The sequence below is a fragment of the Cavia porcellus genome, unplaced genomic scaffold (genome assembly GCF_034190915.1).
Source record: "Cavia porcellus strain 051 isolate PalLab524CR breed Dunkin Hartley unplaced genomic scaffold, mCavPor4.1 scaffold_3, whole genome shotgun sequence".
Taxonomy (NCBI): domain Eukaryota; kingdom Metazoa; phylum Chordata; class Mammalia; order Rodentia; family Caviidae; genus Cavia; species Cavia porcellus.
The window spans coordinates 37,932,450-37,948,754 of record NW_026947486.1 but is presented as its reverse complement, the minus strand read 5'-3'; the positions used below and the strand labels follow the sequence as shown (position 1 = coordinate 37,948,754).

General features: G+C 40.9%; 1 long non-coding RNA gene across 1 annotated transcript; it reads left to right on the top strand.

Moving 5' to 3' along the window:
* LOC134475353 (uncharacterized) lies at nt 1–7,887 on the top strand. Its single transcript, XR_010046473.1, has 4 exons — nt 1–117; nt 1,727–2,036; nt 2,909–3,031; nt 7,754–7,887. It is a non-coding gene; the product is annotated as an uncharacterized LOC134475353 (long non-coding RNA).
* The last annotated feature ends 8,418 nt before the right edge of the window (nt 7,888–16,305 follow it).

The window sequence follows — 16,305 nt, the reverse complement described above, 5'->3', positions numbered from 1 at the left end:
CCTAATTCCTGGGAGCTGAAGAATGATTCTAGATTCCACTGATGTCTTATCATGAGAACAGCAGAGACTGCTGTGGCAAAAGATTTCAGAAAATCCCACATCCTTTCGCCAGATCAGGTAGGTAAATGAAGTGAAACGAGAAATCATGGCCTAATGTTGCTTGTGTTTGGCCCTTATGGCCTAGCATACACTCCTGCTATGTCTGCCCTTAGGGATGTCACGATGCTAAGACAAGGTCAGACAACCTGGGAAAGCTCCCAGTGTATCCAGTGCTTGATTTTTATCTGCGAGAATTACAGATAGTGAGGTATGGATGAGAATGAGAGGAATGCAAGTCAGAGCCAGAGAATGGGGCCAAGTGTCAAGCTTGAAGGGTGAGGAAAAATGCCACAGCAGAATTTAGCTTGCAGTGCTAATACTCCAGGTTTGGTCAGCCAACCTAAGAAGCTGACATCTTGTCTATTAAGTTGTTAATAGTTAATTGTATTTCTTTCCTGTTTTCTTTCTTTACATACACATCCATCATTGCAATCTTATTATTTTGTCACTAGGATCCTTTTCCAGGTCATCCAAATAGAAATCTACTGGCGGGGCTGGGGATTTAGCTCAGCGGCATAAGTGCCTGCCTTGCAAGCAGGCAGTCGTGGGTTTGATCCCTGGTACCGATAAAAAAGAAAAAGACCCCCCCAAAAAAAAGAATCTTTGGACCCCTCTGTGCTCTCTGTCGTTTGCCAGCAATAACACCATGAATGCCCCATCCAGACTCCCTTTACCTTAGTAATTGCAAACACTACCCTCAATCATTCCACAAAACCACCCAATGCTACCAGATCAACACCTAAGAGAGAGCTGGACTGCTGATCCTCTGAGAGCCAAGGCTTCTACTTATGCGAGGGGTAGAAACTGGGTGCTTTGCACCCCCATCACACTGGCCCCAGCCAACCTTGCTGCAAACATGAGGACTGGTGCTTAGGCCTGTTCAGCTCTCTGAAATCATTAACTCCATTGTCTTCTTCTTGAAGTCCCCAGTCCTTAGCCATGCATATCCATTCACCCTGTCAGGGAGAACTCAGAGCACATGCTACAGCTACTCCTAGACTGTTCCAAAGTAGATTTGAACATTAGGTCCAAGAAGAAAACTGGGCCAGAGAGGCACCCTTAAGAGCTTGAGCTGATGACAATCCCCAGTGCTTGATGCCTTCTATATAACCAACTCTGCTCTAGCCCCAGCCCTGTACACTGGGCTGGGTAGAGAAGGGGGAGAGAGTATCTACCAATTTTCCCTTTTTTCTGCAGTACTAGAGATTGAGCTCAGAGGTGTTTCACCACTGAGCTACACCCTCAGCACTTTTTGTTTTATTTTAGTATTTTGATACACCATCTCTCTGTGTTGTCCAGGCTATACTGAAATTAGTGATTATCCTGCTTCAGCCTCCTGAGGAGTTGAGATTCCAGGCATGCACCACAGAACCTGCCTCCTCCTCTCCTTGTCTAAACTGTCCTATTGGTCCCTGATATAGGCTTGGACCATCATAAAGAATAGATGATTGTCCTTTACATCCTAATAGATCTTCACCCTTTACATCCTCTAGCCAACGCAGTCTGTTCCTCATATCTAAACAGGTTAGTCCACCGCCTCCCAGCCAAGGGCTTCTTCTTCTTCTTCTTTTTACCGTATTTCCATTTTTGCCTTTTCTTCTGCTTGAAGATTGTTTCTTCACTACAGTTGCTGCCCTTGGGGCCTCCTCAGATGAGATCATCTTCTAGATGTATGCCCCTTGGATCCTCCTACCTCTGCTTACCCTGAATAAGGACTCCACAATCCATGAGCCCCCTGATGCAGATATAAAGCAAGGACTTCAGACTCTCCTGAGAGGCCTCCATTTTGGTTGTTTAACTCCTACAAAAGGAAGGATACTCAAACTACAACTGAGTGTGGTGGTGCACATCTATAAACTCAGCACTCAGAAGCCTGAGGCAGGAGGACCACTCTGGACTACATAGTGAAGCCCTTTCTCAAAAATAACAAACAACAGGTAATTGAGTTACTTCACTATCTCCAAGGAAATGGATGTCCAGCAGCTTTGGATTTGCTAGCATGAGGGTGCTTTTCAGAATGTCAAGCAGTTATTGATTTCTGAATCTGAGGTAGCATTTTACAATAAACATAAAAAGTGCTCTTTGCTGACATTTCATCTCACAGTGTTGTGGCTGGTTCAGCCATAAAATGCAACTAAGGTTTGGCTTATTCCTAGAAAAATAAAGATTATCCGGGGAACTGAGCTACATGCATGCATAGGGATGCCCTCACTGTTATCTCACGAATCACGAACACTTCCATAACTACTTGTCCATCACAAGCTTTCAGAGGAGGTTTTTTCCGAGAATGAGCTCACACTTTCAATAATGCAGCTGCATATGTCTCATTGGAATATTTTGTTCAGTTTTTTTATTTTTTTTAAATTTTATTTTGAAGGTAGTAAAAATGCAGCAGCACAAGACAGAACAAAGCCAATCAAGACAATGCAGTGAAATTGGTATAGGATTTCACAGTAGGATACTGAGATAGTAGTAACAGGTACTATGGTATATCTCCTTGACTTCACAATGGTTGTCCAGTCAATTAGGTATAGCAAAATCAAACCAAAAATAGAACATTATAAAACCAATTGAGAGTACTGAATAGAGCAAAAGAAACAAAACAAAACAAAACAGTGAAAACAGCCTTTGCCCTCAAACAGAAGATAGAAGGAAATCCCCCATATTTGCTATACTGCATGTGGTCATCCTCCCAAGAGATGCTGAGACATCTATCCCCAGTAGCTATGGGGGGGGGGGCGGGAGAGGGAAGGGTGCTTAATTTTAGCCCTCGTGGCAGTAGGCTCACAGGTAATGCTTTTCTTCCTAGCCCACGCCGCGGGTGCTTATCAAGAGGGCAGAAGAAGAAGCTGCTCGAGTCCCACCATGGCCAGATCTCAGGACCTTTGGTTCTCCTCCTGGCCCATGCCGCAAGAGCTTACCAAGAGGGCAGGTGAATAAGCTGCCTGAGTCCCACCATGGCCAGATCTCAGGTGTTCTGGTTTTCCTCCTGCCCATGCTGTAGGCGCTTCTTTTGTTCTTTTTTTTTTTTTTTTTTTTTTTTTTTTTTTTGGTCTTTTTGAGACAGGGTCTTGTTGTGCAGTTCAGGCTGACCTTGAGCTCACTTTATAGCCGAGGCTGGTCTCGAACTCGCTACGATCCTCCTGCCGCAGCCTCCCGAGTGCTGGGATTACAGGCGTGATCCACCATGCCCGGCTTTTTGTTCAGTTTTAATAGCAGCAAGTTTATCTCTGAGCCTGGACAAGCCATTTCTTTTTTTCTTTCTTTTCTTTTTGCTTTTCCTGGAAGCAAGCACTCTACCACTGAATTACTTCCCCAGACATTTTATTTTATTTTTTTAAAATTAAGTTTATTGGTATATTTTAGGTATAAAAAATGATCACATTCATTATAGGGAATTTGTACCTGTACATGATATAACTTAATTCCTTTTTACACATTCCCCTCCCCTCCCTTCAACCCATCTTCCTTTCCCTATTTACAAAAGCTTTGTTTCCATTGTTTCTTTTCATGTTATTTTTCTTTTCCATTCTTTCTTTTCTCCTTCCCCTCTCCCTAGTTCTCGTCTCATTGGAACATTTTCTAAGTATTTCACAATACCTATTATACATTTTGGTCTTTATTTACACTTTCGATTTCTCATACCAGGGGAACAATGTGATATTTACACATGTGTGTTCGATTTATTTCACTTAACAGTATGGTCCAAGGTGCATACATTTACCTAGAAATGTCTCAAGTTTACCCTTATTTATAGCTGAGTAGTACTTCATTGTATTTTTTTAAAAACCCATATATTCATTATCCATTCATCAGTTGATGGGCATTTGGAGTGTTTCGAAGATTTGACTATTACAAACTGTGCTGCTATAAACATGGGTATGCATATATCACTGTTGTATGATGCTTTAAATTCTTTTGTGAAGATACCAGGAAGGGAAATAGCTGGGTCGAATGGAACCTCTAGTTTTAGTTTTCTGTGGAATCTCCACACTGATTTCCACAGTAGTTGTACCAATCTATATTTCCACTAACAGTGGAGAAGTGCTCCTTCTTCCCCACTGCCCTGCCAGCATTTGTTATTGATTGACTTCTTGATAATAGCCATTCTTGCTGGGAAGAGATGGAATCTTAGTGTTGTTTTAATTTGCATCTCTCAAGTGACCAATGATGTTGAACTTTTTTCATATATTTATTTTCCATTCCTACTTCTTCATCTGAGAAGTGTCTATTCATTTCAAATGCCCATTTTTGGATTAGATCTTTAAATTGGGGGGGATCTGTTTTTTTTTTAGTTCTTTATATATTCTAAATGTTGGTCTGGGCTGGGGATTTAGCTCAGCGGCATAAGCGCCTGCCTTGTAAGCAGGCAGTCGTGAGTTCGATCCCTAGTACCGATAAAAATGAAAAAGACAAAAAAAATAAATAAATAAATAAATAAAAATAAAAAAATAAATGTTGGTCCTTTGTCTGAGGAATAACTGGCCAATTTCTTTCTCCATACTATATGCTCTCTCTTCACTCTATTGGTGGTTTCTCTTGCTCTGCAAAAGCTTTTTAATAGGATGAGATCCCAGTTGTTGATTCTTTGTGCTAGTTCTTGTGTTACTGGGGTCTTGTTCATAAAAGTCTTTGTCTACACCAATGTTTTCAAGAGTTCTACCTATTCTATCTTCCAGCAGATTTAGTGTTTCTGTTTTAATATTAGATCTTTGACCCATTTTGATTTTAGTTTAGTGCATGGTGAGAGAGATGGGTCTAGTTTTAGTGTTCTACATGTGCAAAGTCAGTTTTCCCAGCACCATTTATTAAAGAGGTTATCTTTCTTCCAGTGAAAGTGTTTTTGGCTCCTTTGTCAAGGATGAGGTAGCTGAGTGTATCTGGAGTTGTTTCTGCATCTTCTAATCTGTTCTGTTGATCTTCAGGTCTATTTTTTCTCAGTACTATGCTGTTTTTATCACAGTAGCTTTATAATTTTGAGTCAGGGATTGTGATGCCCTCTGTGACTTGCCTTTGTTGCTCAGATTTGTCTTTCTATTCTAGGTCTCTTTTGGTCCAAATGAACTTTAGGGTTGTTTTCTCTAATTCTTTAAGATATGCTATTGGAATTTTGATCAGGATTGCAATTGTATAACAATTTTGGTAGTATGGCCATTTTTACTATGTTGCTTCTTGCTACCTGAGAGCCTGGGATAATCTTTCCTTTTTCTAATATCCTCTTCAATCTCCTTTTTAAAGGTACTGTAGTTTTCAATGTAGAGGTCTTTTACTTTCTTTGTTAGATTGATTCTTACATATTTCATTTTGGGGGATGTTATTGGGAAAGGTGTTTTTTTTGTAATTTCTGTCAGAGTTTATCTGTGTACAGGAATATTATTGATTTTTGAGTGTTGATTTTGTATCCAGCTATGGGACTGAATTTGGTTATTAAATCTAGAAGTCTTATGGTGGTGTTTTGGGGGCTTAGACATTTTATTTATTTATTTATTTTGAGACCTAATCTCACTATTGTTCTACACTGGCCTTGAATTTGCAATCCTCCTGTTTCAATATCCTAAGGAGCTGGGATTACAGGCATGCTGCACTGGCTTCTTTTACCTTCTTCACCAAGTTTGTTTGTTTTTTTTTAAGGATGCTTCTTTTTTTCTTTTTTAAAATAACTTCTCAAGGTGGGATTTTCATTATGTTGCCCACACAAGTCTGGAATTCCTGGGTTCTAATGATCTCCTGCTTCAGGTTCCTGAAAAGGTTTGACTACAAGTATGGATCTTTGTAGCCATTTTTCCTCCCTTTGTTTTTTTTTTTTTTTTTTTTTTTTTTTTTGGTACCGGGGATCGAATTGAAGACTGCACACTTGCAAGGCAGGTGCTTATGCCTGCTGAGCTAAAACCTCAGCCCCTCTCTTTGTTTTTTTGAGACAGGGTCTCACTATGTAGTTCAGACTGCCCTTGAACTCACTATGAAGCCCAGATTGGCCTTGAACCTGTGGTTATCTTGCCTCAGCCTCCTAAGTGTTGGGAACACATGTATGTACCACCATCCCTGGCCTTTATAGAAAAGCTGGAATGAAAATAAAAAACGTCTTTAACAACACTCCAGAGATAACCATTACTAACAGGTGGAAAATTTTAGTCTTTTTTTTTTCTTTGAGGTTCTGAAGATTGAAACCAAGGCCTTTATATTGAGCTATATACTCCCAGTGCTTTTTATTTTGATGGGGTTCTTGCAAAGTCCCTAACTTGCCTGGGCTGGGCTTGAACTGGAGATCCTCTTGGATTCTCCTGCATCAGAGTTCTGGGATTACAGGCATGCACTATCACAACTGATATTTAAAGTCACTTTTTGCCAGGCATGATGGTGCATGCCACAAATTCAAAGCCAGCCTGGACTACATAGCAAAACCCTGTCTCAGAAACACCAAAAATTGCTCCAATCAATTTTTGGAGAAATTTTTATGCTCATATATTATACTCTGAGCAACTACTTTAAAGATAACAACATGCAATGTATTAACTATTGTTATTCTATTATTTTGTTTTACCTTTTTTCCATAAAATTTTTACTTTTATAGGTACCAGGGATCGAACTCATGATCGCCTGCTTGCAAGGCAGGTGCTTATGCCGCTGAGCTAAATCCCCAGCCCTTTCCATAAAATTTTTAAAAAATATCTTAAAACACCGAAAAAGGCCATTTTTTCAGTGAGAAACATCTATCTATCTATCTATCTATCTATCTATCTATCTATCTATCTATATCTTTAGAGCTGGGGTATAGCTAGTGGTAGAGCACTTGGCTAGTGTGATCAAGAGCCTGGGTTTCATCCCAGCATGGGATGAAATATTGTAATCATATGATAGTTATTACTTTTGTTTTTAGTACTGGGAATCGAACTTGCAACCTCGCACTTGCCACATAGCTGCTTATGTCACTGAGCTAAATCCCCAGGCCTGATAGTTATTACTCTGTATCTTTCTTTTCTCACTTGCTATTTTATCATAACCATTTTAAATGCCATTAAATATTCCTTTAAAAGATGGTTTGGGGCCAGGGATATAGCTCAGTGGCACAGCACCTGCTTGGCAAGTGTGAGGTCCTGAGTTTAATTCCTGGTACCAAAAGGAAAAATAAATCCAACAGCAACAATAAAATCATGGTTTGTGTGTTTATTTATTTATCTATTTTTGATACTGGAGGAGTGTTTTTACCACTAAACTATATTCTCATCCTTTAAAAAATTCTTAGTTTTTATATAAAATAAATAAATAAATAAATAATTCTTAGTTTTGAGACAGGGTCTTCTTAATTTGCCCAGACTAGCCTTTAACTTGCAGTCCTCCTGACTCAACCTCCTAAACAGTTGGGATTAAGGCATACTCCACCATGATTGGCTATTTTTATTTTTCTTAGTACTGGAGATTAAAGCCAAAATCTAGGGATTAAATCCATGCTAAGCATACATTTCACCACTGAAGTACACCTCCAGCCAATTTAATAAATTAGTAAAAATACTTTCATATATGTATTTTTTTTTGTAAGAATAGGAAAATTCTTACAAAAGGGAAAGGGAAATGGGAGAATGTGCAATAGGTATAGCTCCTGAGAGACAGGAGCGGTCCCAAATAGGTGCCCTTGTTTGTTTGTTTTTTGAAACAGCATTTTGCTATACAGAGCTGGCCTTGAACTCACAGCAATCCTGCTTCAACCTCTTGAGTGCTGAGACTATAGATGTGCACCACTGTACCCAGCCTTGGTTTCAGCTTCTGATAGTAGCAAATCTATATTTGAAGGTCAGTCCTTATTCCTGGTCTCTATATACACATAAAATGTTGGGTTCATCTTTTTCATTCTAGACCTGTGTCCTCCTTCAGTGTTCTCTTATCCCACTCAGTTATGTTGTTCATCTCCACCTAGCTGCCCAAATCAAGAATCTGGGGAGTCAGCATTAGCTTCCCCTCCCTTTGATCTTTATATTCGCTCCATATTCAATAAACACCTAAATTCGATAGGTTCTACTTCTCATATATTTTTGTTGATTTTGTTTTCAGATGGAATCTCACTGTGTTACCCAGGCTGGTCTTCAAGTCTTGGACTCAGGTCATCCCTGTGCTTCAGCTTCTCAGGTAGCTGGGCTATAGGTGTTTGTACCAGGCCCAATTCCTCCTCCTTTTTTTTTTTTTTTTTTTTGTTTTTTAAAACAGTGTCGAGCCGGGCGTGGTGGCTCATGCCTGTAATCCCAGCACTTTCGAGGCTGAGGTGGGAGGATTGTTGTGAGTTTGAGACCAGCCTGGGCTACAAAGTGAGCTCCAGGCCAGCCTGAACTGCATAGTGAGACCCCGTCTCAAAAAAGACAACAACAACAACAAAACAGTGTCTCTCTATGTAGCCCAAGCTGGCCTCCAATTCTCCTGCTTCAGCCTCTTGAATGCTGGGATTACAGGCATAGATAAGTCACCACACCTAGCTCCTTTTCATATTTTGTGATTCCTTCCCTTCCTTTCTAGTCTACTGCCTTAATCCAGATGCTGAGAAACTTCCAATTGGATTAGCCAATCTGCTTTCTATCCTTTTTTTAAAAATCAGTACTAGGGATTGAATTCATGACCATACCCTTGCAAGCAGGCACTTATGCAGTTGAGCTAAATCCACAGCCCCTGCTTTCTATCTCCCTACTTCTATTGCTGGCCTCTTCCAACCCATTCTCCAAACTCTCTTCTGAGTGATCTTTCTAAAGTGTGTATTGGGGGCTGGGGATTTAGCTCAGCAGCATAAGCGCCTACCTTGCAAGCAGGCAGTCGTGAGTTTGATCCCCGGTACTGATTAAAAAAAAAAGTGTATCTGCCTCAAGTCACTCCCCTGCTTAGAATGTCATTGGCTCCTTTCTCACTGCCTTTAGGATAAAATTTATCTATCATACCATTTTTTAACCAACTCTTTCATTCTTCAAAGCCCAGTCAGATATTTTTCCCTTCACATACAAAGACAGAGGAATGTGGCCTCTGTGTGCTAAATTCAGGAGTTGAGGCCTTATTTTCGCTGTCCTTCTCTTCCTCTGCCCTGTGCATCTCCATGATAGCACTTATCATAGTCCACTATATCATCTGTTTAAGAGTTCTTTTTTTGGTACCAAGACTCAAACGCAGGACCTTGTGCTTGCCAGGCAGGCATTGTGCTGCTGAGCTGTTATCTCCAGCCTCATTTATGTACTTTTGTCTCCTCCATTAAAGACTTTTCTAAGCAACATACCCAGCATATTGTAATTCCAATTATTGTTTACCATCACCCAAGTATCATGATCCCTTTTCTAGTCTTCCTCACAAGCCAAAAAGTTATATTTACAAGCCCATTGAGATGTTATTGGAATCCCGGCAAGTTAATTCCAATCTACCACCTCCAATGCCACCCATAGTGAGAGTAAAGACACCAAAACATAGTCCAAGTTAAGGGCAGCCAAAGCTACCCAAATCCAATCCCCATGAGGATGTGTGGACAAAGGCCCTGATCCTAGGCCTCTCCCAGAATTTATTATCTTGTGAAGAAGGGGGTGGCTCAGGGATGAGTGACAGTGAGGAAGGCGGGAATTACGGAGTAACTTCAGCTGGCTAACCAGCTAGGGAGAAAAGCATCTCTGCAAAATGCAGAGATAAGGATAGGCAGAAGATCAATTTGCATAATTAATTAAGGTAGCAACTGGATTGTTTTAAGAGTCTGTTGCTTCAGTTTCTGATGTGTAAACTTTTGTGCCCTGGGGAGTCATAGCCTCTTTACTTTGAGGCTCATACCCAGTTGACATTCCTGGAGCTAATGGCTCTAACATCCCGCTGTGCCCATATCTTCTATAGAGAACACTATGCAAGAAAATAGGAGACTGTCTGATGGCTTTGGAGATTACATACCAGTACCTGGCTAGCTTATTTGCAATGCTTAGAGCCAACTGAAGAAAGAAAGAAATACCATAGCCAGCTCTGTACATATTAGTATAAGGAAATAAGTCTCCCTATAATCAAAATTATAGCAATTGTTCTGCATTCAAGGGGAGTCACTCAAGTTGTCTCCCACAGTATATATACTTCTGTCTCCTCTGTTAAAGACTTCTTTGAGAAACATTCCCAGACATTGATTGATTGACACTGGGGACTGAACCCAGGAATGCTCTGCTACTGAGCTACATTCCCAGCCCCTTTTTATTTGTTATTTTGAGACAGGGTCTTACTAAATTGCTCAGGTGGGATTTAAATTTTGTGATCTTCCTGCCTCAGTCTCCTAGAGTGCAGTCTCCTAGAGTCCACATCTGGGTAGACAAAATACATTTTTTTTTGTCTTTTTGAGACAGGGTCTTTTATGCAGTTTGGGCTGTCCTTGAACTCACTTTGTAGCCCAGGCCAATCTTGAATTTGCAACAATCCTTTCTCAGCCTCCTGAGTGCTGGGATTACAGGCATGTGCCATCATTCCCAGCTGACAAAATACTTTTTAAGGGCCTATTTTAGCTACTTCTCTCTTGTTGCCAAAACAAAATACCCAACACCCAAAGTTAAAGGAGGAAAAAAGTTCATTTAGCTCATAGTTTATAGAGGTTTCAGTCCATAATTGGCTGGCTCCAAGGCAGGGTGACATAGTAGAGGGGCATTGCAGAGAAGAAACTATTCATTCTGGGTAGAAAGCAGCAAAGCAAGCAAGGGGCAAAACAAGTTTCTTTTTGTCCTTTATATTGTATCCAGGCTACCAAGATTAGGGTGATGCCAATCCAATCAGTGAACTGATTTAGTGACCACACACTTTTAATCTTGGCATTGCACCATGAATCAGGCATACACTCTAGACCCAGCCACCTCTAAAAAAGCTCCACCTATAATGACCTGAAGCTTGGGGACATGTAGACACAAGCCATAACTGGACTATTAATTTCTGTATCAATAAACATTACATGAATAGCTATTTTGTGTGTATTAGGTACTCTGTCAGGGGCTGTGAAAGATGAAAACATGAATGAAACATGTCTCTTTTTTTTCTTTTGAGTTTTTGAGACAAGGTCTTACTTTGCATTTCAGGCTGGCCTCAAACTTGTGGTGATCTTCCTGCTTCAGCCTCTCTGGTGCTGGGATTATAGGCCTGCGCCACCACATTCAGCTTCACTGGTTAACTAACTAGTTCTAATACAAAGTAAGGGAAACAAGTGTTAAAAACAGGTATTAGCAATATGTTGCAGGAGCACAGGTGAAAAAGGTAGAGGGAGGTAAATTCAAACTCATGTTTGCTGAACACCTATGACAAGTCCTGACACATATATTATCACAGAGATTCATTCTGGCTAGGGGAATCTGAAAAGTCTAGGGCATTTGAGTTGGGCCTTGAGAGATCAGGAAAATTTCCATAGAAGGAAAATCAAGGGGATAACACAAAGTTGAAGGAACAGTATGTCAAAAGGCGATGGGCTATAACAACACATGAGCTGCTCAAGAAATGAATAGTTCCTTGGGCCACAGGATTATAAAAGGGAAGTGTGAATAGACTGAAAATGTGGGACTGGCATCAGATTTTGGAGGTGTTTTAATGCACATCTTGGAATTTTGGACTTTAGTAGGCAACAAAGAACCACTAACAGCTTTTTGACAAGGGGAATGACCAGATGGAAATGATGTTTTTAAGAAACATTAACTTGTGCTAGGTATGGTGGAGCATACTGGTAATCTCAGCACTTGGAAGGCTGAGGCAGGGGGACTGCCACAGTTTGATGTGCCAGGTGAGGCTACCTAGTGTTCAAAGCCAGCCTGAACTACATAGTGAGACCCTGTCTCAAAACAAAACAAGAAACTGGTGGGATGAGCCAAAGCTACAGTTGGAGGAGACTATAGTATGCAAAGGTAGATAGGAGGCTGTGTCAACAGTCCAGGCAAGAGATTATAAAGATTTAATCAACGCACTGTGTGGTGGCACAGGTTTGTAATTTCAGCTATTCCATAATGCTGACCATCCTGGGCGACTTGGTGAGACCCTGTCTCAAAATAAAAAAGGAAAAGGGCTGGCGATATACTACAGTGATAGAGTATTCCTGTGTTTGAAACCCAGTACCACAACAAATAAATATTTTTAAAAAGTGATGGAGCCAGGCATGGTAGCACATGCCTGCAACCCCAGCATTTGGGAGGCGGAGGCAGGCCAGCCAGGTCTATATAATGAGTTCAAAGGCAGCCTATGAACTACATAGTGAGGCCCTGTCTCAAAAAAAAATGAGAGTTGAAAATATTGGAAAAAATGACAGGGGCTGGGGATTTAGCTCAGCGGCATAAGCGCCTACCTTGCAAACAAGCAGTCGTGAATTCAATCCCTGGTACCGATAAAAATGAAAAAGAAAAAAAAAAAAGAAAAGAAAAAATGACAGATCCAATGAGATGGCAAGAGGGATATGAAAGAGTCCAGAGTACACTAGACTAGGTGTCTAATACCCCTGGCTTCCTGTCTAGACTTCCATGGCTAGGCTATGTGGCTTTACTTTACAGGGACTCAACTGCTTTTTTCTGAAAAAGGTGAAGTTTGGAGAAATAGGTATCTTTTAAGGTCTTTTACAGCTCATTCATACTTAACCACTGCACTGCATAGACCCATCTATCAGACTAACCCACCACTTTAAGGGAAAGAATGACCTTAGCAAGAGAATGGTCAGAGACTAATGGTATCAGTAACAGGACAGTGGGGTCAATGAGGTGCCAGCTCATGAGTAGAGGTGATGGGATGTTTAGTCACATTGAATGCCAGGTATTGGTTGAACACTTACCTGACTGCAGGAAGGATGGGCTAGCAGTCTGAAAAGGGCCAGACAGGATTTCAACTGGTAATCAAAATCCTAAAAGCAATTCTAGCAACTGTGCAAATAGATGACTTTATCAAAAAAAAAAAAAAAAAAAAAAAAAGGAAGTGAGCACAGTAAAACAAAAGAGAAATAACATAGGAAGGGAGGAGGGTGGTGAATGACCAAGAAGGAACAACTGTGAACCTTGATAAAGGTACTTTCATTTTTTGGCTCTTTAGCCTCTTTGTTTGGAAAATGAGGGGGTTGGAGTAAGTAAGCCCTACAAGGCTTTCAGCTGTGACATCTATGCATAATCAGAGGATTGAAGTGCACAGATGCCATGGAAACTGAAGAGGAGTTTCTAAAAGAAGGCTTGAAGGGGTCACTTGCATCCAGTGCTGCAGGAGTGTCAGGAACTAAGGCCTTGGGTAAAACCACTTCTTTCACAATTTAAAGATCCTCTCCCACAAGGACCTTTGCCTTTCTCTCAGGCCACCGATTTTCTGTACCCTTTCTTCTATCCCCTCCAAATGTGAACATTTTGTGAAATTCAGTTATCTGCCTCTACAGAGGCTCAGCCACTTCCCCACATCGTGTCATCTTTGTAAGGTGAATCAGTAATCTCTGGGCCCTTAACTTCTTTTTGTACTTCAGTTTACATTTACAACTGTCTACTGGACATTTCTACTAGCCAATGAAATTTAGCTTGTGGTAAGATTAATAATTTTAATTATGATAGCTGGTACTTACTGAAAATTTACTTTGGTGTCCTGTACTAAGTAGATCACATACATCATCTCCTTCAAAGCTAGGCCTGGCTTCACATGCTTGTAATGCCAGCACTCACTAAGCTGAGTCAGGAGAATTGCCATGAGTTTGACATCTCTCTGGGTTATACAGTGAGTTCAAGACCAGCCTGAATTACATGGCGAGACCTTGTCTCAAAAAAGAAAACATCATTATCTCCTTTATATCTTAAGGTAATCTTGTAAGTTTTTATTTTTCTCCATTTTGAAGGTGAGGCTCAGAGATATTAAATAAACTAAGGTCCCACAACTGGATTTTTTTTTGGTCTTGCTATATAGTTCAGATTGGCCTTGAATGTACTATGTAGCCCAGGTTGGCCTCGAATTTATAACAATCCTCTTGCCTCTGTCTCCCAAGTGCTGGAATTACAGTTATACACCACAACGCCTCTCTCTTCAACTAGGATTCTTCCCAGTTTCAGAGCCTGAGAGTTTAACAATTTCACTGTGATCAAATTAAAATCAAGTCATTATCTTTATTTACTAAATCAGTTCATCCTGATTACTACTGTTTGATTTTCCTCCATCATCTTGCCACTGTCTTAGGACAGACAAGCCTCCTTCATCCCTTCACACTTAGTCAACTACATTGTATCAGGATATCAAGGAAAAAAAAAAAACAGTCAACTACTGAAGTCTCCCAAATGGTCTCCCTTCTTTGCAGTGTCACCCCTTCCAATTCTGGATATGTGACTAGACTGGCAAAACAAAACAAAACACTCTTAATGTTTCCCATGCTCTATATTACTATAGACAGTTCAGATGTCTTTTTTTTTTTTTTTTTGTCTTTTTTGTTTTTATCGGTACCAGGGATTGAACTCACGACCGCCTGCTTACAAAGCAGGTGCTTATGCCGCTGAGCTAAATCCCCAGCCCCAGTTCAAATGTCTTAACATGGCTTAAGGACCAACCTAGCCTCCAGTGGCCCACACCTGCACTGTACTTCCCCATTCTAGCCATCCGCAACTCGACACAGACCTTTACATCTGATCCTTTTGCCCGTGTCCCTCTACTAGGAATGCTCTCCCCACTTGCCATCAGGATAACTCCTACTCATCTAAATTCAAAAGTAATTTCCTTTATGAATACTTCTCAGATTACTAGCTCCTTCTGACAGCAATTATGTTCCCTCCTGGGTGCTCCTGGGCCTCTGTGTCTGTCTCCTAAACTGGGGAGTGATCATATCTTGTTTCTATTCATTCCCCTCATAGTCAAGGCACCCAATAAAAAAGGTTTGCTGAAATCAAAAGACATTTGAATACTCACCTTCTCCCATCCAAGCACTAGTTAGGCCTGACTCTGCTTAGCTTCGGAGATCACCTTCTAAAGGGAAGGTAATTAATACTACTACCTTTAAATCCCCAGAGTCTGATTTTTAGAACCTATTTTCTCACTTTCTGTCATAACTCAGTTCACTATACTCTGGGGTCTACCTCCATTTAAACAGGAAAAGTGCTTTTCTTTTTTTCAGTACCGAAGACTGAGCCCAGAGCCTTTGCACTAAGCTATGTCCCCAGCCCTTTTAAAATTTCATACTTTGAGACGGAGTTTCATTAAGTTACTAAGTTGCCCAGTGTTGTAGTCAGGGGTTGCAAGGAGAACAATTACATACAGGACACATAATTTATAGTATTATTTATAATGGTCACCCAAGGAGTCAAATACAAAGTAAGTGCAGGAAATTTGTCCACACTACTAAAGACCTCGAAAATGCAGCTGACAGCCTGGATTCCATGGCAATAACCTGCCTGAGTTCAGCTGAAAACCTAGAGCCCAAGACCATGACCCATGCAAGTCTATTCCATGGATCTGCACTGGGAAGGCCCAAGGGTCAGCAGTAGAAGCTAGAAAGTCTGTGCCAGCAGGGTGAAGGATCTGTGCCAGTAGGTTGAGTGTTCTGTACTGGAGCCAAGAAGCGATGCTCAAAATAAGGACCAGCCCCCCCCCCCCCGAAAAGTACCACAGCCATCCTCAGTGACAATGAGGTCCCAAGCTCCTCTAATAATAACAGTTGAGTACATGTTAGGAAGCCAGTGAGACAAACTTCTCCTGGAAATTAAACAGCACACATCTTCCCCTCAAGAGCCAGAAAGCAATGATCAAAGTAAGGACCAAAGCTCCCCCAAAGTTAACCACAGCCATCCTCAGCAACCTGGTTCTGGGTTCCTCCAATGATAATGGCTGAGTTCATATCATGGGAGCCAGCATGACAAGCTCCTGCAGGAGAATCAATGGCTCCAAACAACAAGAACACTTAGGAGAACCCACAACACTACTCTTCCTCTCCAGGTCTCCTTTTTATGCTGGCAACAGTCCTCAGGTGGGCTACCCACACTCAGCACCATGCTGATTCAGTTCAGCTGGTGTTTAAATTGACCACCAGTTATCAATGCACTATACCCAGACTGGGTCTGAATTTGGGATCCTTTTGCATCAGCCTCCCAGAGTTTTGGGACTAAAGATGTGCTCCACCATGCTCATCTTTAAAAATGCTTTAATTATATTCTCAAGTGACAACCATATTGGGAAAGACAACAAACATATTTTAGAGGAAGCTTTCTGTACTATTTTATGCTATGAACAAATCTCACTTCTAGAAAATTTCTCCTCTTT